Source organism: Uloborus diversus, chromosome 7 (genome assembly GCF_026930045.1).
Source record: "Uloborus diversus isolate 005 chromosome 7, Udiv.v.3.1, whole genome shotgun sequence".
NCBI classification, from domain to species: Eukaryota; Metazoa; Arthropoda; class Arachnida; order Araneae; family Uloboridae; genus Uloborus; species Uloborus diversus.
In genome coordinates this window covers 77,999,118-78,021,278 of record NC_072737.1, presented here as the reverse complement: position 1 = coordinate 78,021,278, position 22,161 = coordinate 77,999,118, and positions in this window count along the sequence as shown.

The window sequence follows — 22,161 nt, the reverse complement described above, 5'->3', positions numbered from 1 at the left end:
TCTTCCACTTCCTCTTTTTAGGTTACGATTTTTGATTATTTTTAATCAGGTTGGTATTTTGATTTCAAACATCATCAAAGATACCCCTCACTGCTATAGATCTACAGGACTTGCCCTTTTCGACTTACATACGTATTTTTATTTAATACGGATTCACTCATTCTTTGTTAAATTGAAATCAAAATTTTTATATACTTCTTTCAGCAGATTTTTGTTTACTTCTCATTTTTTATTTTAAAACAACATGCATATTAATTTCAAGGAATGTCTACTTTCGGGCTGAGCAGTATTCAAGACCAGACAGCATGTAAAACTGCCCAAGCTTAAACTGCAGTAATACAAGACGTACTGATCAGGCATGGCTAGTTAGGATCGAGAATGATCAGATGAGTAAATGACAGCAAGCAGAGGTAGGTAGGGACTTACCTTTATTTAGTTTTTTAAATATCACATGAGGTAGTGAGAAGCAAAGGGATGCAAATGGCAAAATTAAAAATTTGTAGATAACCAGTACAAATGGTAGATGAACCTCTCCTCTGTCTTGGGAAGAGAGATTGTATTAGTAGCCCTGGTAGGTGTTGCTGTAAAGCATGATTTAGAAGAAAAATTTCAATGAAAGCCTACTTAGGCCTATTTAAACGCGTTTTAGTCGAAATTTAAAATAGTCCACTTGCATCCCTTTGCTTCTCACTGCCTCATATAATATTTATGTTTTGAATTCCTCCCCCTCCCATTCCTTTAAAACCTTTTTTAACCATTCCTTTTAAAATTATTTAGGGGGAGGGGACTTTTAAATGTCCGCAAAAATTAGGGTTATCTGAAAAATTATGATGGCCATGTAACTCAAAACTCCATAATAAACAAAATTGCAAGCAAAAAATGAAGTAACAAGAATCTTTAAATTAATTCAAATATTAATTAGTTTAATTTGAGTAGTTAAATATACAGACATAAAATGTTATACAGATTGTTTAACAAAGACACGGACAATCAATATCGAAGTCATATATTTTCAAACTCTTTTTCTTGGAGTATTTTTATTTCACAACAGCTATTAAATGCTCTCAATCTTTCAAAAACAACGTAATACCTTATCATTACTTGAAAATACATTACCTTCTCATTCATGGTCTAGAAATAGTACGAAGCTGGTAAAAAGGAGCATTTATTTGGAGTAGGAGGGGTGCCACTACTCATTTAAATGGAAGAAAAGTGCCCAAGGCGTATTATTTTATTGTATTTAAATGTGTCGTATCTCAGCGCTCTTAGTACTGCAGCCTGCAATTAAATGTTATAAATAGACTGAAAATTATCCTCGATCGATAAAATAAATTGCAGGTAATATAAAACTAAGAAAATTACTTTCAAATAAAGATAACTTAAGGAACGTCTCAATTGTTCGTTTATAATTAAGTCAACAAAGCTAAATAACAATCAATTTCCTAATAAAAGCTAAATTTTGTTTGCAGCAGAACTGATACGGTATGATTAAGTTTAATGCATATACTTTCATTACTTTTCAGGATGAATCCTGCAATAAAATGTTATAAATAGAATACTTATGTGTTCCTTCTTCGATTAACGAAATTGTAAGTATACGAACAAGACAAATACTTTTAAATAAAAATAACTTTGGAAAGCTTAAATAGTTTACTTTCATTTAGAACTAAGTCAAAAAAGCTCAGTACCGGACAATTTAATAAAACTTAAGTATTATTAATAACATAATTGATACAGTGTAATGATGTTTAGTGCCTTTCCTTTATTAGTGCATGGACGACTATGTCTCAACTAACTGGTCGTAGTCTTTGCAAAAGCGCTTATCTGTCCATCACTAAAATTTTTATGATTCTTTTATCGCTAAGTTAGTTTTCTTTTCTTAGTAACACATCTAATTTTGTAAGAACCAAGGAACGTTTCTGTAGAGTTCACGAATTTCAAGACATTTCAATCAAAATTTTAAAACTATATTTTTTTTACTGATATTACCAAATTACATGCAATACAACAGGCAGATAACTGGGCTGCCTGGTATATTGCATGTAATTCTGCCTTAGCTCTGGCTTAGGGGTGGTAACGCACTGTTTAATACCATCAAGCTTTGCCTTCAATTCACGAAGGCAAAGCTTCACGTCTATTAAAAAAACCTTGTTAAAATACTAGACATTTTTTACATTTTTGCTTTTGTTTAAAGGACGTATTTATTGGCAACTTTTCTGCCCGTGGTCAATTTAAAAAGTTTTAAAAAATGATGCCTTCGTGATGTAAAAAATATCTCCTGTTTTTTGTTCAATATGCGAATTGTGACTGCCAAGAGGCGCATGAAGATTTTATCGGACTGCGATGTTATTTCTCATTATAGTACTTTACCCCATTGGGTACCTTTTTTCTCCCTGGCCGATTAAAAAAAAATATTAAAAATTAATGTCTTCGTAAAGATGAAAAAATGTATTTTTGGATCAATTAGCGAAATTTGATGGACTTGTGGAGCATACAGGTATTGTCTGACCAACTTGAAATTTTACATGCAATTGTTTTGTTCTACTGGACAACTTTTCTCACCCTGGTGGATCAGAAATTCCAAAAAAAAAAAAAAAAACAATTCACCCTACTGAACAGCTCTGCAACACTGAATAAAAAATAATTATTAAATAAAAGCAAAAAACCCGACTTCATAAAAACCAATAAAACTAGAAAGAAAAAAAAATAAGTTCAGCGGTTTAGATTGTTATTAAGTACTACTGAATAACTGCATCATTGAAATAGTTTTATAATCGATACACAAGGAAGATAAATCATAAATTCAAAAGCAGAATAGAAGCATCTGCAGTCAGGGCCCATTCCTTTTTGAACAATCAAGTAACCCCGTAAAGTACGAATGAGCCCCGACTGTTTTTATTTTTTATTTTACACTTTTTAGTTAATCTTTATTGTCTAAGTTATTATGATTTTAAGATGGCAATTTTCGCGATCTTGTCATTTCATTGAGAGAGTTTATATGGTGAGGATTATTAAGTAAGTTGCGGTGCGTTGTAATTATTAATCCATCCAGGGATATAACGCAACTTAAAGCTAGTTTAATGACACTCCCAAGGTTAAGACAAATTGATTGACGTAATAATTATCAAAATTGTCCAAAGCGTTTAGTCTCTGCAACGCCACATAGGAACAAACATACATACATAGACTCATAAACACATTATTTGCGTCGCGCACGCGCAGTCGGGTAAAAAAAAACCTGCTTTTGCAAAAAATTAATAAGAGCCGATTATTTTTATGACTTTTAACTGCAAACATAAATATAAACGCTAGCTAATGAAATATATGCAATAGGAATGTGTAAAATATCTTTTCATTTTTCAGCCATAGCCCCGACTTCTTTTATTAATGAAAATACTCACCCAAACCTTCTTGAAAAAAAGATAATGTTAACAATTTAGAGACGTTGCTTTGCAGATGATAATTAGGTTTGGAAACCGCACGGTCTTTTCAAACGAAGGGACATTAGAGCGCAAAAAAGGAAAGTTTTGTGGGTATCGAATTATTCATTCACTCAAATTAGAGAGATATCTTCTTATTTTATTGATTTCAAATTTATAGGATTATTTATGTTTCAATATAAGTGGCATAAAATGTTGAAGTTAATGAGTATGATACTTAGAATTTCATTTAAAATCAGAGAAAAGGATGGGCCTTGATTGAATTTATAGTATTACTCTAGCTGGATTCCATTAATGATCATAATGCTTTGGTTTTTTAAAGTCATTCATGCTGAAAGCACTAATTACGCATATGTATCAAGTTCAAGTCATTTAATTTTCCTTCTGATTCTTCTTCCTTTCCATTTCCTTATTAGGAATCAATCAATGCATGAAAACTTGCTGACTTAAATTTTAATGTACTTTTCTGTTTTAACCATACCTGAGCAGATTTTGACTAGTTTTATGCCGACATATTTTCTTACGGTGAGCGTACAAGCTTCTAGTCTAGTCAGTTTCTAAAACTGCAAAGCGTGATGTGGCTCTGATTTTTTTATGTGCTGATTTTGTCACTAAGGGTAGTGGAAATCCAAATTTGCAGTTTCAAGAAACAGTGATACCTTAGCGTTATTTCTGGGATTAGATGCCTTAGTATTGCTCTAAGGTGACGATGTGCACTTTGCGTAGCACGTGAAAAACTATAAAATTTTCAGACGTTTTTCAGTTCTCATTTCAGAACACTTAACATATGCAATTTTTGATTTTAACTGTTAATTTGGGTTTTAAAGTACATTAAATTTGAAACAAGCAAAGCTCAATTAACGTGTGGTACAACTAATAGTTTTTGAGTTATTGCGCTTCAAAAGTTGGCCATTTTATTTTAAAAAATGCAACTTTTAAGCTTTTATCTCTTATTTGCTGATACGACACAAAATCCTATTCTACGTAAACATTTACCATAATGTCGCTGGAGCAAATTTTATAGACTTTCATTTAAGCGCTAACCAAATACTGTAGGTTCATATGTTCTCTTGCAATCATTAAAAAACAAGAAATCATAAATTTTGATTTTTGAAGAAATGAGCGAAAGTACTTTTTCCAAAAAAAAAAAAAAAAATGTGAGCAACGAAAGATAAAGGACTCAAATGTGTGTTTGTATTAGTTATGTGTGGTAACAAAACACGTCAGTCATTTAAAAAATACATTTTTATGCTGATAGTAGACAGATTTATGTGGGCAAAGCAAATGTTCCTCCCCCCTCGTAGCTGTGATTTCATCCAGAGGAATTTTCGATCGCATTTGGTTTTTTGCCTCTACGGTTACGTACCGCGTTTTTCCTTGGAAAGAATTCTGAACATGGAAATATTTTTTAACAAAATATCTCCATGTTCAGAAGAAAGCACTTCTTATGACAATAAGGGAGATCTCGAAAATAGAAAAAAAAAGCAGAATGGTTTTTAAAGAAAAGAACTATCTATATCTACAACTATGTATATCTCCATCTATGTATATCTATCTATGTTCATTTATGTATACTATCAACTATGTATATCTACATCTTATTTTAGTCATAAAAATCGTACAAACTAGCTACAATTTTTAAAGAGTTCTTGATGGATACGGTCGTACTCCCGGAGAAGAAAAAGAAGATAGTGCTTGGTAGATTTTTTTTATACTTGCTGATTTCGTTTGCAAAGATGTTGTGGCAAGTTTTTTCAGACGCAGGTTGCACTAAAGCCAGCTATGTAGCAAGAGTATATTTGTATACACCGTTTCTTGTACTTACTGGAAATAAATTTGAAAACAGCATTTGAGGTTTCGTGACTTATTTCTGGAGGAAGAGCTAGCTATTTTGACCAGGTTAGTCCAACACCGATTCGTATAAAAAGCACTAAACACAGTTTTGACTTTAATGGTCATACATGGGAAGAATTTATGACAGCCTAAAATGCAGGAAAATATTTCTTCACCGAACTTTTTCAAGTTGTGATAGTATTTTCTATAAACGTAGCCTAAACATGGAAATTCTATATGACAGACAGTATTTCAAGTTCATTTTTTCATCATCTGAAAGAATGCAATCGGAAACAAAGTTATTGGGATAGAAAAACACCTGTTCTTTCCTATGGTACTAGCAGACAAAAGAGGGAAAAAGACAAACTTTAGTGACAACGCATTGAAAACAGCTTATCTTTAATTGGAAGGATTTTGATGGTCTTTTTGGCTAACAATATTTTTAAAAAATCAATATTTACGCTCTACAGTTGTAACGCATTAAAAGCAAGTATTTTGACAGTAGAATTATGAAGTACGAATGTTTGAATGTTTTTGTTGAGAATTAATGGCATCTTAAAATTAAGAAAAAATATTCCCCACCTCGCTTTTTTAAGAGCTTATACAACATGCTACACAATAACTAATGAACTGAAACTCACAAAAATACTAGAATGTATTAACAGCTAAAACTACGATAAGCTTTTGAAATTTTAGTCTTCTAGAGTGACAACACTTTCTGCAACCTTATCCTAGACACGGCTATTCGTTTCATAAAACTGAACTGTTTTTTTTTTTTTTTTCGAAAATCCATTCATTGTAAGTCATCTCTTCACCTCTATAAATTTCATTCGAATTGGAGATGGCCAGTTGAGAACCTCTAGGTCACTTGGCATGGATAGCCTAAGAAGAGACTTAGAGACCTCATATCGTATCATAATCTGCAGCAAGCAGTAATTCCTTTCTGTTAAATGATCTTAATTCCTGACTTTATACAGCTTTTCTTGTTGAGATCTTCTTTGAAGCCAAAACAGTGTAATATAGGGATTGATCAATCTGCTATCCTTACCTTAATACGATCAAGCATGTTTGAGACACACTGAGGCCTTCTTTTACTGTCTATGACTTTGAGATCGCACATCTTCAAGAGTGGAAACAGTATCAGCAAGATTTTTTAGATAACCTCATTGCATCTCAGCAACTCGGTTGGACCATACGTCATTTAAACCCTGTATTAATAAACAAAAAACTTTTTTGTCATGTCCATGTAGCCACATTACTGACTTAAACCACCATTTCATGTTCTTTTTACTGCTCAAAACAACTGAAAATCCCTTCAACAAATACGTTTTGCTTTTTTTCTGTATTTCATTTTTATACGCATGTATATCCATACATGGCACCACTAGATGGCACTGACGCTTAACGAGCCTTGTCAATTTATGACTTTTCTGTGTGAAACTGATGCAAATATGATCCGCTCATGCATCAACCAAACAATGACAAATTTCAAAGTTTGTTTATTTTGAACGGAACTCTTGCATCCACCAATCAATGGCAACGTAAGGGAACCAAGGGTTCCCTGTAGCGCCCTCTCTGTCGCTATGAGTTTCAGCGATTGTCACAGACTATAAGCCTAAGTGAAATTTAGTGGGCCATGCTCTATCTGATGCCCTTTCTATGAACAGAACGATCTGAAAAACAGAGCAAACTCGAAAACAGAACTTTGGAATATTCAAGTCGTTTGATCTTATTTTGAAATCATAATATAAACTAAAATACTTCGAATACATTATACTCTTAATGCGTATTTTAAAAGAATGCAAATCAATGCTTTGTCATTTTTATTTCGTTTCAATGGTAAAACAGAGAGTTTTAAAGGTGGAATTCCTACTTTTACGCATGAAAAAAGAAACTTCATCAAATAAGCACTGCAGAAGACAAAAATACCCTTTTCACTACTAATCCACTTTGAAAAGGAATTTATGTGCTTTCAATGATAAATTCGTTTCTCCATGTTACTCTGTACACAGAAAACCTCCAAAGGATTCTTGAAAATCAAGATTTATTTTCTTGTTTCCTTTACATTTATCCGATGCTCTGGAATATATATTACACGTCAGAGGGCTTTACATCCACCATAGGGAAGGCTGGCTGTTTGGAGTTTTTTTATGTTGTGAAAATTTATCGTCTAAGTATACATACCTTCTCTCCAGTGATCAACTAAAAGTCAAAATTTTGCTATGCTTGAAAAATAAGTTTTTAACTTAAAATTGTATTTTTGTTTTGAAAAAAAAAAATTCAAAATTTAAAATATATTTTTTTTAAATCAAGAAACATATCAGTAAGTAAAACATTATGCAAACTTAAAAATATTATTTTAAAGGGAAGATTAAATATGCTTCACAATAGCTTCAAATAAGCAAAGTCGTTGAACTTGTAAGCATATAAAACCTTTTATGAGATGACTTTTGAAATTGACACCATCCCGAAATTTTGCTGTAATAATTGTCTAAAAACATGTTTTTTTTCATTTTTTTAATTTAATTTTTTTTTACGGGAAATGACCCGTTTTCAAAATGAACGTATGGTTTTCAAAATGAATATAGGTTTTTCAAAATAAATGTTATTGCAAATTATTAAACAGTGTTCATTCTTACAAAATATTGAATTTTAATGTGAAAACTTAAAAGAGGAATTAAAATGACAAAAAAAATAAAATAATAAAATTTTTCAGTTGCTTCTTCGGTTGATGTAGTGGGCCAATCGTAAATTTTCTGGTAGAAGTTTTTATTAGCATCTGGTATATACTGATGTATTTTTTTTTTATTTTTTTTTTTCATTTATTGGAATTTTGTCCTGATATGCGGGATTTTTCGCTGGGTCTGGTACAAAAAGCTTTGGCGTTTCTATATTTCTTAACAGGCAAAACTTTTCTTCTATTAAGCAATTAATGAAAGGTTTAGCCCTTGCAATAAAATATTCACAGCAAAAAAAAAAAACTTTTTGCTCCTTGGAAACTCTTTTTTCGTATAACTTCTACTCGACAGGACTTTCTTTTAAAAATAATCTGGCCACCAATTTTTAAGCTCTGCTACATCCTGATGTGTCACGAGCATTACATTGAACTTTTTAGAATTTGAGGAGGATACTATAAAATCTTTGTACTGTTGAGGTTTGTAAATCCGGTCCACACGGCGAAAACGTGGAGGATTTCATTATGAAAAAGGATCATCTCTCAAAGATGACTCCTTCCCAAAATGAATGCTGGTAGGAAGTCTTCCACCGAACCAACTCAGGAAAATAAATTTGAGCTGTTTTCACGTGGAACAGATGCGTTGAAGTTAAAGGGGTGGGAAACCGCCATAAAGTGAGTTTTGAAAACACATGGAGTTGACCCCTTTCTAAAATGATCGATCCAATTGTACAAGTAATGAAAAATTCAAAAACTAAAGCAGTCGGCTTAGGCACTAGGCTTTTCTGCATACAAAATTTTCAATCCTGTACTTTCTGAAAGAATGTTTAAAAAATGAAAGTTATCAAGGTTCACACTTATAATTTTTCCACCATAAAGTGAGTTTTGAAAAAATATGGAGTTGACCCCTTTTCAAAATGACAGATTCAGTTGTACAAATAGTAAAACAATCAAAAACTAAAGCAGGCAGCTAAGGCACTAGGCTTTTCCGCGTATGAAATTTTGATCTTGTACTGACTGAATGAATGTTAAAAAAGGAGAGTTATCAAGTTTCACACATGTTATTTTTCCGGAGCTACTATTAACAAGATAATAACTTGTGTAATTAATATAATTATTTTTTCAGATATAATAAAGAAATTACATTGATAAGGAACTCCTTTATGATTTCTAAACTTTCCTGTTTTACTGTTAGAGTTTGACTGAAATTTTAATACAAATATGATAATATGGCTACCATATTTAAAAAAAAACTCTTTTGGATAAAAAAATTAAAAATTTGTATTGTAAAAAATCTCAGGTTCACTTTTTTAGGAACTTGCAACAAGAACTATGAAAGTAAACATCAGTTATTGGAAAAAAAAGTATTATTTCTATTCACAGATTTAGATAAAAATATTTTGTTACAACAAAGTCACTTCCGTATTTCCCCCAGTAATTCCTTAAACTATTTTATAATAATATAACTGTATTGACCAAAATTAAAAGCGTGGAAAATTTAATAGCGAAAACACACGTTTTTATTGGTACATGCAGTCAAAGGTCAGAAGAAATATTAGTTGTAACTCAAAATCGTGAAAACACAAAAAAAAAAAAAAAAAAAGCTATCCGAACCTTGCAGTTAAGTGTTTTGTCAACGTTGACAAAACCTTTTTTCCAAACTTTTAAACAACGTTTTAGAAACAACGTGAAAACGTTTCTAATGGTTACATTTCAAATGAATTAATATTTCTTAATAATGGAATTAATTAATGCTATTTAATTTTAACTACAGTAAACTAAACTAAAGTAAATATTGTCTCCTTTAGATAAGTTAACATATTTTTATTCTATTTAATTACTTGAACCAACATTTTAAAAACCTTATTTTTGAGACGATTCTGCCAGTTATCGGATAAATTCATCTATCTAGGAATTACTACTTTTAATAAGATACATAAGTAATTTCACTAGATTGCGAGTATTTTACTACAAAGCAATTAAAATTAACATTATTTTGCACCATAATTCACTTAGGATTTAATTCAAGAGAAAACATATCAACTATCTAATTGCAAATTCCTAATACTATTACTCGAATATCAAGTAATGAGCGCTGACATTAAGAAGAAACTTGAATGAAATGTACACTTAAAGGTTAAGGCACCCACCTTGTATGTAGCATGTCCTTGTAATATTCGTGCAATTTCTCCCGTGTCGAATTATTGCTTAGAAATCTGAACGTTATCATTATTGTTGCAATAAATACTAATTACTTTATTGGTGCAATTGCTGAAACATGAACCCAATCTATATTTAAAGAACTCAATTTTAGTATCATTATTTTTTGAAGAATACCATTTTCTTTTGCTGTTTGCAAAACTAGAAAATAAAACATGCTTGCAGGAAGAATCGTATTTTATCTTAATAGTTTCAAAATTAATTAAAAGTTTAATTGAAAGTGCTTCTTTAAAGTAAAAATAATGTTATTCTATATGTAAGACGCAGAGCAATAATTGCTATCAACTATGTTTCTTACATTTATTTTTCTTACAGCATTGAAACTAATGTTGTTCTTCTCAACATATCTATAGAGTTTATGCTACTTGTCAAAGCTTGTCCTTTTTCATTCTTGCGAATCAATAGTTATGGTATTTTTTTTACCTAATCGAAAAGATTGAATTGTTGCAAAAATTACTATTTACTCTTATTCTTCTATTTTTAATGTTCAAACATTGTTTGGGGTACAATATTTGTTTGGCGTCACAAATTGTAACAACTCTATCCAGAACTGCACGAGCTTACTTTCCGCCACTTCCGTTAGTGCTTGAAGAGTCGGAGTTCGATTCGAAGGCTCTAAAACTCCCGGAGTCGAAATCAATCATTTTCCATCCGACTTTTCTTACGGTTATGGAAAGATAGAAAATGATGATGTATAGATAATTTTAGATAAAACAGATTGGGGTGACTCAGTCACCCGCGCGATCTCTTTCGTCACTGTTAGGTGCTCGATCTCTCTCGGATTAAAAATAAGCATAACTTTCAACGTGATATCTAAGATAGTTTAAGGTAAGAAAACTATTTTGTTTCCACTATTGTTTTTAAGTTTTCCCCCAATATGCGCAGGAAAAATAAATGAGTGAATAAAATAGTAAATAAATAAGAATATAAGTGAATAAATGAATAAATGAGTGAGTTATTAAATGAATAAAGGCATGTGAATGAAGTAACGAATAAATACGGAAGTGATTTAGTAAATGATTGAATGAAGAAACTAAATGAACTATGTCACTTCGCCCCGCATGCACTTGAGTAATTGTGCAAAATATTTAAAATACAAAATAGCTTAATATTAACTTTAAAAAATACTGCACTGAATATTAGTAGATCTAAACTAATGTTTAAAATGTTTAAAGAAAAAAACTTTCTCATTTTCAATACCAAAAATAAGTTTTGGCTTAGAACGAAGTATCACATTTGAATATCGCGTTTTGAAAATTGCTTATATACACTATGACCAAAAGTATTGGGATACTTTCAAAAATTCACATTTTCACGAATTTCTTGAGAAATAAAAGAGCAATTGCTCTGTAATTTTTTTCACAAAAATGTATACTCTAGCTCTCATTTTCCTATAACAATTAAGTGTGCTATTCATTCAGGGGACCAACAAAAAATTGAGGAAATAAAAAAAAAAAAGGTTTTTGATCATTTTTCATTGTAAATAGCTGGGAATAAATATAAATTTTAGAAATAAGTTAAAAATCTATCAAAAATTTATTTTTATATTTTCGTGAAAGTATCTCTTATACCGACGAAAATATAAGCATTTCTTTCAAAAATGCAAATATTGTTTGAAGGTTTTCGGCTCATATCCCACAGAATTTTTCGTCAAACGTTACTAAACTTTTAGAATATTTGACAGCCTATTAGAGAAACATAATAATAAAATTTGCAGCTAAAATATTGATAATTTAATGAAATATGAACGTTTAAAGCAAGAATTTTTACTGCGCATGCGCGAAAGATAGCAATTTATGACACTTATAATCCAAAGCTCAGATATATCCTACAGCTCATTAAAAAATCCTCCTCAATATGTTTAAAATGTTTAAAGAAAAGAACTTTCTCATTTTCAATACCAAAAATAAGTTTTGGCTTAGAACGAAATATCACATTTGAATATCGCGTTTTGAAAATTGCTTATATACACTATGACCAAAAGTATTGGGACACTTTCAAAAATTCACATTTTTACGAATTTCTTGAGAAATAAAAGAGCAATTGCTCTGTAATTTTTTTCACAAAAATGTATACTCTAGCTCTCATTTTCCTATAACAATTAAGTGTGCTATTCATTCAGGGGACCAACAAAAAATTGAGGAAATAAAAAAAAAAGGTTTTTGATCATTTTTCATTGTAAATAGCTTCATAGTAATAGAATAAATATAAATTTTAGAAATAAGTTAAAAATCTATCAAAAATTTATTTTTATATTTTCGTGAAAGTATCTCTTATACCCACGAAAATATAAGCATTTCTTTCAAAAATGCAAATATTGTTCGAAGGTTTTCGGCTCATATCCCGCAGAATTTTTCGTCAAACGTTACTAAACTTTTAGAATACTTGACAGCCTATTAGAGAAACATAATAATAAAATTTGCAGCTAAAATATTGATAATTTAATGAAATATGAACGTTTAAAGCAAGAATTTTTACTGCGCATGCGCGAAAGATAGCAATTTATGACACTTATAATCCAAAGCTCAGATATATCCTACAGCTCATTAAAAAATCCTCCTCAATATGTTTAAAATGTTTAAAGAAAAGAACTTTCTCATTTTCAATACCAAAAATAAGTTTTGGCTTAGAACGAAATATCACATTTGAATATCGCGTTTTGAAAATTGCTTATATACACTATGACCAAAAGTATTGGGACACTTTCAAAAATTCACATTTTTACGAATTTCTTGAGAAATAAAAGAGCAATTGCTCTGTAATTTTTTTCACAAAAATGTATACTCTAGCTCTCATTTTCCTATAACAATTAAGTGTGCTATTCATTCAGGGGACCAACAAAAAATTGAGGAAATAAAAAAAAAAGGTTTTTGATCATTTTTCATTGTAAATAGCTTCATAGTAATAGAATAAATATAAATTTTAGAAATAAGTTAAAAATCTATCAAAAATTTATTTTTATATTTTCGTGAAAGTATCTCTTATACCCACGAAAATATAAGCATTTCTTTCAAAAATGCAAATATTGTTTGAAGGTTTTCGGCTCATATCCCGCAGAATTTTTCGTCAAACGTTACTAAACTTTTAGAATACTTGACAGCCTATTAGAGAAACATAATAATAAAATTTGCAGCTAAAATATTGATAATTTAATGAAATATGAACGTTTAAAGCAAGAATTTTTACTGTGCATGCGCGAAAGATAGCAATTTATGACACTTATAATCCAAAGCTCAGATATATCCTACAGCTCATTAAAAAATCCTCCTCAATATCTTTAAAATTTAAAAAGTTATCAGCGATCTATTGAGCCGAATTTCTATAATTTTTGGATAGGCGACGAATGGTATGGGGTCGTTCGCAAACTGGCAACCTCTCCTGCTATGGATGCATTCATGATAAGAACGGATTATTTGCGAACGATCCCTCACGATTCGTCGTATAGCCAAGAATTATTAAAATTCGGCTCATTAGAGCGCTAATAACTTTTTAGGTTTAGAGATATCAAGGTAGAATTTCTTTGAGGATGCAGGATATATATTGGCTTCCGATTATGAAGGTTGAGGGATTGAATATCTTTCGCGCATGCGCAGTGAAAAATTAATTGCTTTAAACGTTCATATTTCATTAAATTTTAAATATTTTAACTTCAAAATTTCTTATTATGTTTCTCTAATATGCTGCCAAATATTCTGAAAGTTAAGTTTCTCTAATATGCTGTCAAAAATATTCTGAAAGTTTAGTAACGTTTGATGGACTAAACTTTCAGAATGTGCGTGATATGAGCCAAAATCTTCAAAAAATGCTTTGCCTTTTTGAAAGAAATGCTTATATCTTCGTGGGTATAAGAGATATTTTCACAAAAATATAAAAATAGATTCTAGATAGGTGTTTAACTTATTTCGGAAATTTATAGCTTATTCCCAGCTATTTACAATGAAAAATGATCAAAAACCTTTTTTTGCTTCCTCAATTTGTTGTTCGTCCCCTAAATAAATAGTAGACTTAATTTTTGTTGGAAAAAAGAGGGTGGACTATACCTTTTATGTGAAGAAAATTACAGTGCAATTAATCCTTTATTTCTCGAGAAATCCGTAAAAATGTGCATTTTTGAAAGTATCCCAATACTTTTGGTCATATAGTGTATCATATGCTTTGAACGTCAGAGGTAATTTTTCCTGACTGAAATAGACAGCATGTGTTTTTATGTAGCTAAAACTATACGAGATGGGTCGTGCCAATAGCAGCGTGGGCATTTCACCATTTCACTTTGCCCCACATTCCAATACATTGCTTTTTCCCATTTGCATAAAAAATAAGTAAAAACTTAAAAAAGTTGCTCCCAGTGCCCCGGTCTCCTATAATTCATGATGATCTAATCTAGATTAGAAAAATTAAAAAATACCAATATTTCGTTTTTTTTTTTTTTTTTTTTTTTTTTAAACAGAACATAATTTAGCAATTTGGTAACCGCGGTATGCTCTTCGTCTGATATCTAACATTAAAGAGCACCTGAGTTTTAAAAAGTATATTTCCTTTATTTTGATCAGAAATTGTGTAATGTTTATATTATGAACTACTGTGCCGCACTTAAATAGTTATGAAGATACTTGTTGATCCACTTGTACTTTTAAAAAATGAGAAAGCTCCAGAACTTGAATTAACCATATTAGCCGGTTAAACCACTCAAATTAAGTTCATAGCCAAATATTTCCTTCTTTACTCCTTAAAGTAGGAGTGTTGTTTTAAATACTGGGCACTTGCGATACAAAAAAAAATCTCCATTCGAAAATTCTATGTTAATACTCAGTATTTTTTTAATAACTTCAGTCTATTAAAATAATCATATTACCTAACTCAGCAGATTAAAATAATACTGCAATCCCATTTTCAAAGCCGACGTCAAAAAAACAGAAAAAAAACCCAGCTAAATATGATTTTGAAGAAGCAAACAGTCAAGTAATTACTAACATGGCTTAGGTAAATTCGTGCCGAAAATTGAGCTGTTGGAATGTATTGGAAATCTGGTGCACGGTAATAGGTTTTCTAATTTTTATTTTGTTCTTGAGATACAATAATAGCCCGTCTTGTTTCGCAAAAATTTTACCTTGCATATCTTATTTCATTCTGAATAAATTCATTAGAATGCATTTAGATTTATTCTTTTGTTGTTCTTTGCAATCTTGAAAGAAGATTTACATAGCATTAGAACGAAAATCTCCTCGGATACTAATTCTTATTTCTCTTGTCTTACACAAGTAAAATGAAAAATATAATGAGGTTTTTTCTTCTGCAAATAGGATTGATATATTAATGTCTGAGGATCCTATGATGAGTTTGGAATGAAAATAAAGCAGCGATTCTTTCGAAATAGTTGAAATTAATATTTAAAAATGTGATTTGGGATCAGGCATTTTCGTTCTTCTCGATTTATCGTTTGCTAATGCATTGGCAGAGCTAAAAATGCGATTGTTCATTTAGATAAAAGTGAAATGTTATTCAAAGAAAAATTTGATAATTGAGAAATGTGTTTGCTGACTAAAATCGTATTTTTAATGTTTCTGATTCTTTCTGAGTCATTTTGTGTAGAGGCAAGCAAGCAAATATTAAATATATATATTTAAACAAATATCTTCCGGATTCTTTTATTTTAAGATATTTTTTTGAGTCACTGTAAACGTAATTGACTCCTGTCACGGGTACGACTTGAACTTGAAAATAAAGTAGTTATCCTACTAAATCTTGTAACATGTAAAGAAAGAAATAACAACGTCAAAAAGCCTAAATTTCAGATTATGCAGACACAGGTTTCGCCGTTTCAAGGAACGCCTTTTTCAATGCAAAAGAAATAAGCTTGTTCCTTGTAAAAGGCGTTCCTTGTAACGCCGAAACTGTGTCTGCAGTAATCTGCAATTTGTGTTTTTGATGTTGTTATTTGTTATTTTACTTTTTAGCACAAAGGTATTTATTTATTTTATTTATCGTACAAGATGTGTTGGTATTATAAAAAACATATATGAAAATTAAATTTACACATTTGTGTGCAAATTTCGCTAAAGTAATTTTCATTTTAAGCGTTAAAAAGACACAATGAGAGTCTTTTCTCTCTCTTTCTCTCTTTTGTTTAATGTGTCAAAGAAAAATGCAAAAAAAAAAAAAAGAAAAAAAATCTTTTCTTTTTTAATCTACAAAATTAGCTCTGCTCCAACTCCACGGATCCGACTCTTACTTCGTATCCCATGCAGAGTAAAAAAAAGAAACAATTACAAAATTAAAATGTTATATTATGAACGTGATATTATAGTTTTGAACCCACTTATACATATTTCTTTCCTCTTTCTACAAAGATAAACTCAGGTTTGCATTTTCACACGGTCAGGTCTTAATGTGTAACTGAAATTCGTATCCATTTGTCTCTAACTTTAACGGAGATTTTTCTTTTCGCAATATTTATTTTTAAACTTCGTTCCTAATTGTTAAGCATTTATCTCTTAAAAAATAATCAAATACTTTGAATCTGGATTAACAGAGAAAAACGTTATGCAAATCAATATTATTTAAAGAGAACAAATAGCTCTCGATTAATAACATAAATAAATCTAAGCGATTTCACGTCCAACAGTATCACTAAAATTGCTTTTAATACCGCAATTTGAATCAATTTGTTCGACACATTTTGCAATCGAAATAGAAGCACAAATTCCCATGGTGTGATTGATTCCAATGAAAGTCCCTTTGACCGTGTCTTTAATGGCAACAATTTGCCACATCAGCTATTAACGGTTTGGTAGCAGGATTTGAGATATCTTCAGAAAAGAAATCGCTTATGAAAAGTTTTGACAGTGAAAAAAAAGGAAGCAATATTAGATTAATAACAATATAACCTTAAGTTCAAGAGATTAAGTACATGAAGCAATCTTTGGTTTCAAAAAAAAAAAAAAAAAAAAAACATGGTAGTTAATTTGGTTCAGTTTTGAAAGTACAAGCTTACAATGTAATCAAATACTGGTTGAAAAATAATGTTTTTTTTTATTATTATTTTTATTTTGTTTTAACATAGCTAACGTTTCTAGTTTCTTTATTCCTTATTTTGCAAACTGCACCGCAAGAAAGCTAAAGGATGTATTTTCAAACATTTAAGAAATTATTAAGATTCTCTAAAATATAGTGTCTTTTTTTAACGTAATATACACTTTCTTGGACTTATTTAGGTATATTATGCCCAAACATTTGATATCAATTAAAAAGGAATATTTCTAGCAAAAATAATTACAAAAGGATAGAGCTATAAAAAACACAAGAAATAAGACTTTCGTTTTAAAAGTTGTACCAACTAGTACGAAAAATTTCAGCCGAAAGAAAAGCTTTACATTTATTTTTCATTATTTTAATTTTTGCTACAACTAAACAAGTATTCAAAAATTCTAATAAATGTTCCAGTAAAAAAATGCACAAAATCTTTGTAATACCCTTACGAAAAATTCGAAGCATTAGCAAATTACTTCTACAAAAATTCGAACGCAGCACAAATTTTATGTTTTACATTTCTCTCAAATGTTTTGCACACTTTTGATTACTTTTTTTTTAAATTAAGATACTTCTGTGTTTGCTTATTATTCAAAATTTTAACAAAAACTTCATAAACAATGTAAAAATCAAGAATTAAAAAAAAACATCCTTTAATGAACTGCAATGGGGTCGTTTCCAAAATTTTGATTTTTTTTTTTTTTTTTTTTTTTGAAAGAGCATATTTAGAAACATTTTTTAAATAATTTGACAAAGTTATTATTATTATTTTTTTTAATTTTAATCGGTGCGCACAGTCAATTTCCTTTTTTACGCTTCTGCACGTGACATCACAAGTGATGAAATGATTCACTGATGCTATTTACGCAGAATGTAATATTTAATTCGCTTCGGAACTATCATAACCTGGAAACACGGTAGTCAGCAAACATAAACATTCAGCATGCGAGTGGATTGCGGGCCAAATCAAACTTGTGACGTCAAATGTTTTACCACGCCTTATTTGATGGCGTGGATAACCACGTGAATGACCACGCCTTATTTGAAAAATCGAGTATTATAATAAAAATAAATAAATAAATAAAAATAAATGATTTCCCTCGCTCCATGTATTTTCGTTTTGCTCAATCTGTCAACTTTAATGACTAAAAGTAGTACTTTTGGCTGATGGAAACAACCCCATTTAATGGAATATTATCATGGCATATTAACTGCTTACAAGGCTAATCATTAAGGTACGTTATGAAAGTCTTTGCTAAATTCCATCACTCTTTTACATGATTCAAGAAAACAGTACACGAGAGCATTTGTAGAAATTGTTTCTGTGTGTGGATTCAATACTACATCAAGGAAACCGCCATTATCCTTATGGATGTAATTTAGGTTAGAGAGAATGATTTATTCCTAAGTGTTTACAGCACTGCATTTTAGCAAAGAACTACCCTTTAAAAGATTCAAAAACATTTTCTCAGATGTAAGCGCAATGTATTTTTCATCGAAAAATATAAAGATTAAAAAGAACTGAGCCGAAAAAAAGGAAACGTATTAAGGTCAAAATAGAGAGAATCTAATTCTCCTCAAGAAAATGTTTGTTTGTAACAGCAGTGTGTGTTTTATAAATGTGTCTTCATTAATATCAAAAGTTTTATCAGATGTATGCATTTGTTTATTCTTGTCTATATTTCTTGACGAGTTACATTTTTTTTCTTCAAAATGTTCATATCTATAGAAGGCGAACTGGCTTTCTATTTTTTTTTTTTTTTGAAAGATTCATGTAATTTTATTATTTTTTTTTATTCATTTGTTTGAATATTCGAAACGTAATTTTGGTAACTTATGAGATTTCGGAGCATTTTAAATCCCAGAAGAAATGTGCAAAACACTTTTTAGTATGAAACTATATAAAGAATTTGTTGAGCGACTGTAGTATGGTTTAACCACAATTGCAGAAACTTTTCCAAATAACAATTCATTATTACCAATGATGTTGAATATTTAATTTTTTGTCAGTTATTATTAATATTTTGTTCTGCTTTCTGACTTAATATTCCAAAAGCATCTTTATACTTACTTTGATTTTCGTTGGAAAATATTTTTGTAAACGCTTCAAGTTCTCAAAATATAGGAGCTTTTTTTGGTATCAACGTGTTTTTGAGTGTAAGGAAGTGTTTTCAAATTTCTTTTTTTTTAATTTTTTTATTTATTTTTTTATGTAACATGGTTTTTATTTGTAAAACAAAAGGTTGACAATTTCTCCCCTTAAATAATATCTAATAGTTGAGAAATGTGTATTTTAATGCTCAAAAAATGTATTACATTAAAAACAGACTACCTAACTGTCAACGTGCATACATTTTATTTGTAATTCAAAACCTATGTCATCAAGAATAGTATTAAGATTTAAATTCAGTGGCGAGTCCTGGATTTTGTTCTGCAGGCAGCTGACGGCATTGAAATTTTATGTCCCCCTGACATCATCAAAGTTTATTGAATTAAACGAAGGCGGTTCTAAAAACCTTTTTTTGTTTTTTCATTATTTATTATCCAGAGGTGTTAATTGCGAATGAAATTTTTGAATCATACTTGAAGTTGTCTAAAATTTGGTATTCAACGGAAAATTTTCTAAAATTTAACTATATGTGAAACTCTAAACAATATCAAAAAGATTCGTCACTAAGAAAGTAGAGATAGTGTCTAATAGACACTATTGCTAAATGCCTTGAAGTCAAAACTTGAAATTCTTATTAAATATGTAAAAAGATTCTGCATGGTAATGTGTATACATAAATGAAATGGGAGGATAAAAAGCTAAAAAATCGTAAACTAATAGTTGAAAGCAGCAAGGAAGGAGAAACAATTATAAGGATTCACCAGAGCCGTCCCGATGTCAGAAAAATAGGGGTGTAAATTAGCGACCCCTTAGTAACTTCATACGTTTCATATTGCAGAGTTAGAAGATGGTTTCAGTTTCTGAAACCATTCGGTTTTTGAAAGAGAGTCATTACTAGATGTAAGTAATGAAAAGATGAACTTGATATTAAGTATAATATCGACTCAAAGATAAGGGATCCGGAGAGTTTTCGAATTTGTTGTCTTAAAAGCGCATTTTGTACTATCCATGGTGACTTTAAGGAGAGAAAAGATTCGAAGGCACGTCCCCGTCCATTTTTAGCCTACTTTCTCAGTAAAAATTCAAAGAAAGAAGAAAAAAGCATGAAAGAAGGCTTAATGCATTCTAAATATGTCTCAAAAACTGTCCAAAATAAATGAAATAAATAAATTAATATTAAAAAATTAAAAATCAGAAAGTAGGGTATTGAGATAGGAAAAATGTGTCTGCTTGTTCGACGGTTTGTCCCCCTAATAACTTTTGAATGAATTGCTCGATTTGAATAAACTTTTTTTATTCGAAAGATATCTGCAAGGGCACTTAACTTCCATATTTAACTTTTTGATTTGGACATTTTTTTTTTGTTTAACTTTGAACAGTTTAAAAAAAACTTAATATTAGAGCCTACGGGGAAATTCAAGGCAAATATAAATCCCAAAAGAAATGACGGATTCGCTTCGAGCAAACTTCGTTAGAAAACGCTCTTGATGAAGAATACATATAGAAATCTAGCAGTACCCGCACGGCGATGCCTGTGCTAAGAAGTTAAAAAAAGTCCGTTGATCGAAAAAAAAATATACGTCCTCCGCCCCTTTTCCGATGCGAAATGATCATTTTCTTCAACGTATACACCTTTTCAAAACACATATTAAATTATCTTTGAAATTTAAAACTAATCGTCAAAACATGTAAAAATATTAATTTTAGCTTTAAAACTAAAAATTATCCTTTACCTTTATAGTTCATCGCTTAAAGAACCAAACAACCACGCTACCGTAACCCAGCCCTTCAGAGAGTAAAACGGTTTTCCCCCTGCATTTTAATGTGTTTCGGCAATTAAACAATGCTATGATAAAAACACTATAAAGAACAATCACAGTTGAATAATACGGCTTTTTTTTTAGTCAGATAAGTAACTATCTTCAAGTATACGAACAAAAACAGACGTTGAAGAAATATGAAAAACAAAACCCAATATAAAAATCCTACAAAATCAAGTTGTGTAGCTCAATATCGAAATAAAACGCCATTAAAAATCAAATTGCTGACCACAACAGTCCCTCAATAGCGAAACCAACCACGCATCTAAACCTCGCAGCATGGTTCTCCGCAGCTATCGCCACTGTCGGCCAGCTCCCTCTCGATGAATTACAATACAGCGTCGTCTATTAAGAATTCATCGAACGAAACTTACCTCGCAATCTATTAGGAATTCATAGAATTAAACTTACCCCGCAAACCATTAGGAATTCATAGAACTGAACAATTAATTAAACATTTAATTTGAAATTACAAATATTTCAATCAATCTGATTATATTAAAAAAAAAAGCCTATAGCATTTCTCAATGAATGGACTATTCAACGCAAAAATAATTTTTTAATTCGAACCAGTAGTTCCTGAGATTAGTACGTTCAAACAAACAAACAAACAAACTCTTCAGCTTTGTGTTATTAGAATAGATAAATGTTCGTAGAGTATGTTCTCCATGTTGTTTTGAAAAATATCATGAAACAGGAAGCAATTAGGTTTAATTATCGAGGGGCTTTTGTACTGTTTTCATTTTTTCAAGGTAAATGCTTTTAAGGGTTACCTAGAAATGCCCTTAAAATAAATCAATTTGAACTTATATATTAAGATATGTTGCATTTCTGTCTCTTTCGTGTAGAATCAGTTTTGTTTAGGAAAATTTTTATCAAATAAGCTCCTACTGTGTTATTGCGTATTTGAAATTAGGATATGTGAGAAAGTTTTGTCCTTAAATGGAATGTGATGATAAATATTTCAATGCCGGAAAAAAAAAATGGATTTCATTTTATGTTATTTAATCTGAGTCCATGACAAAAAAAGGAGAGCTT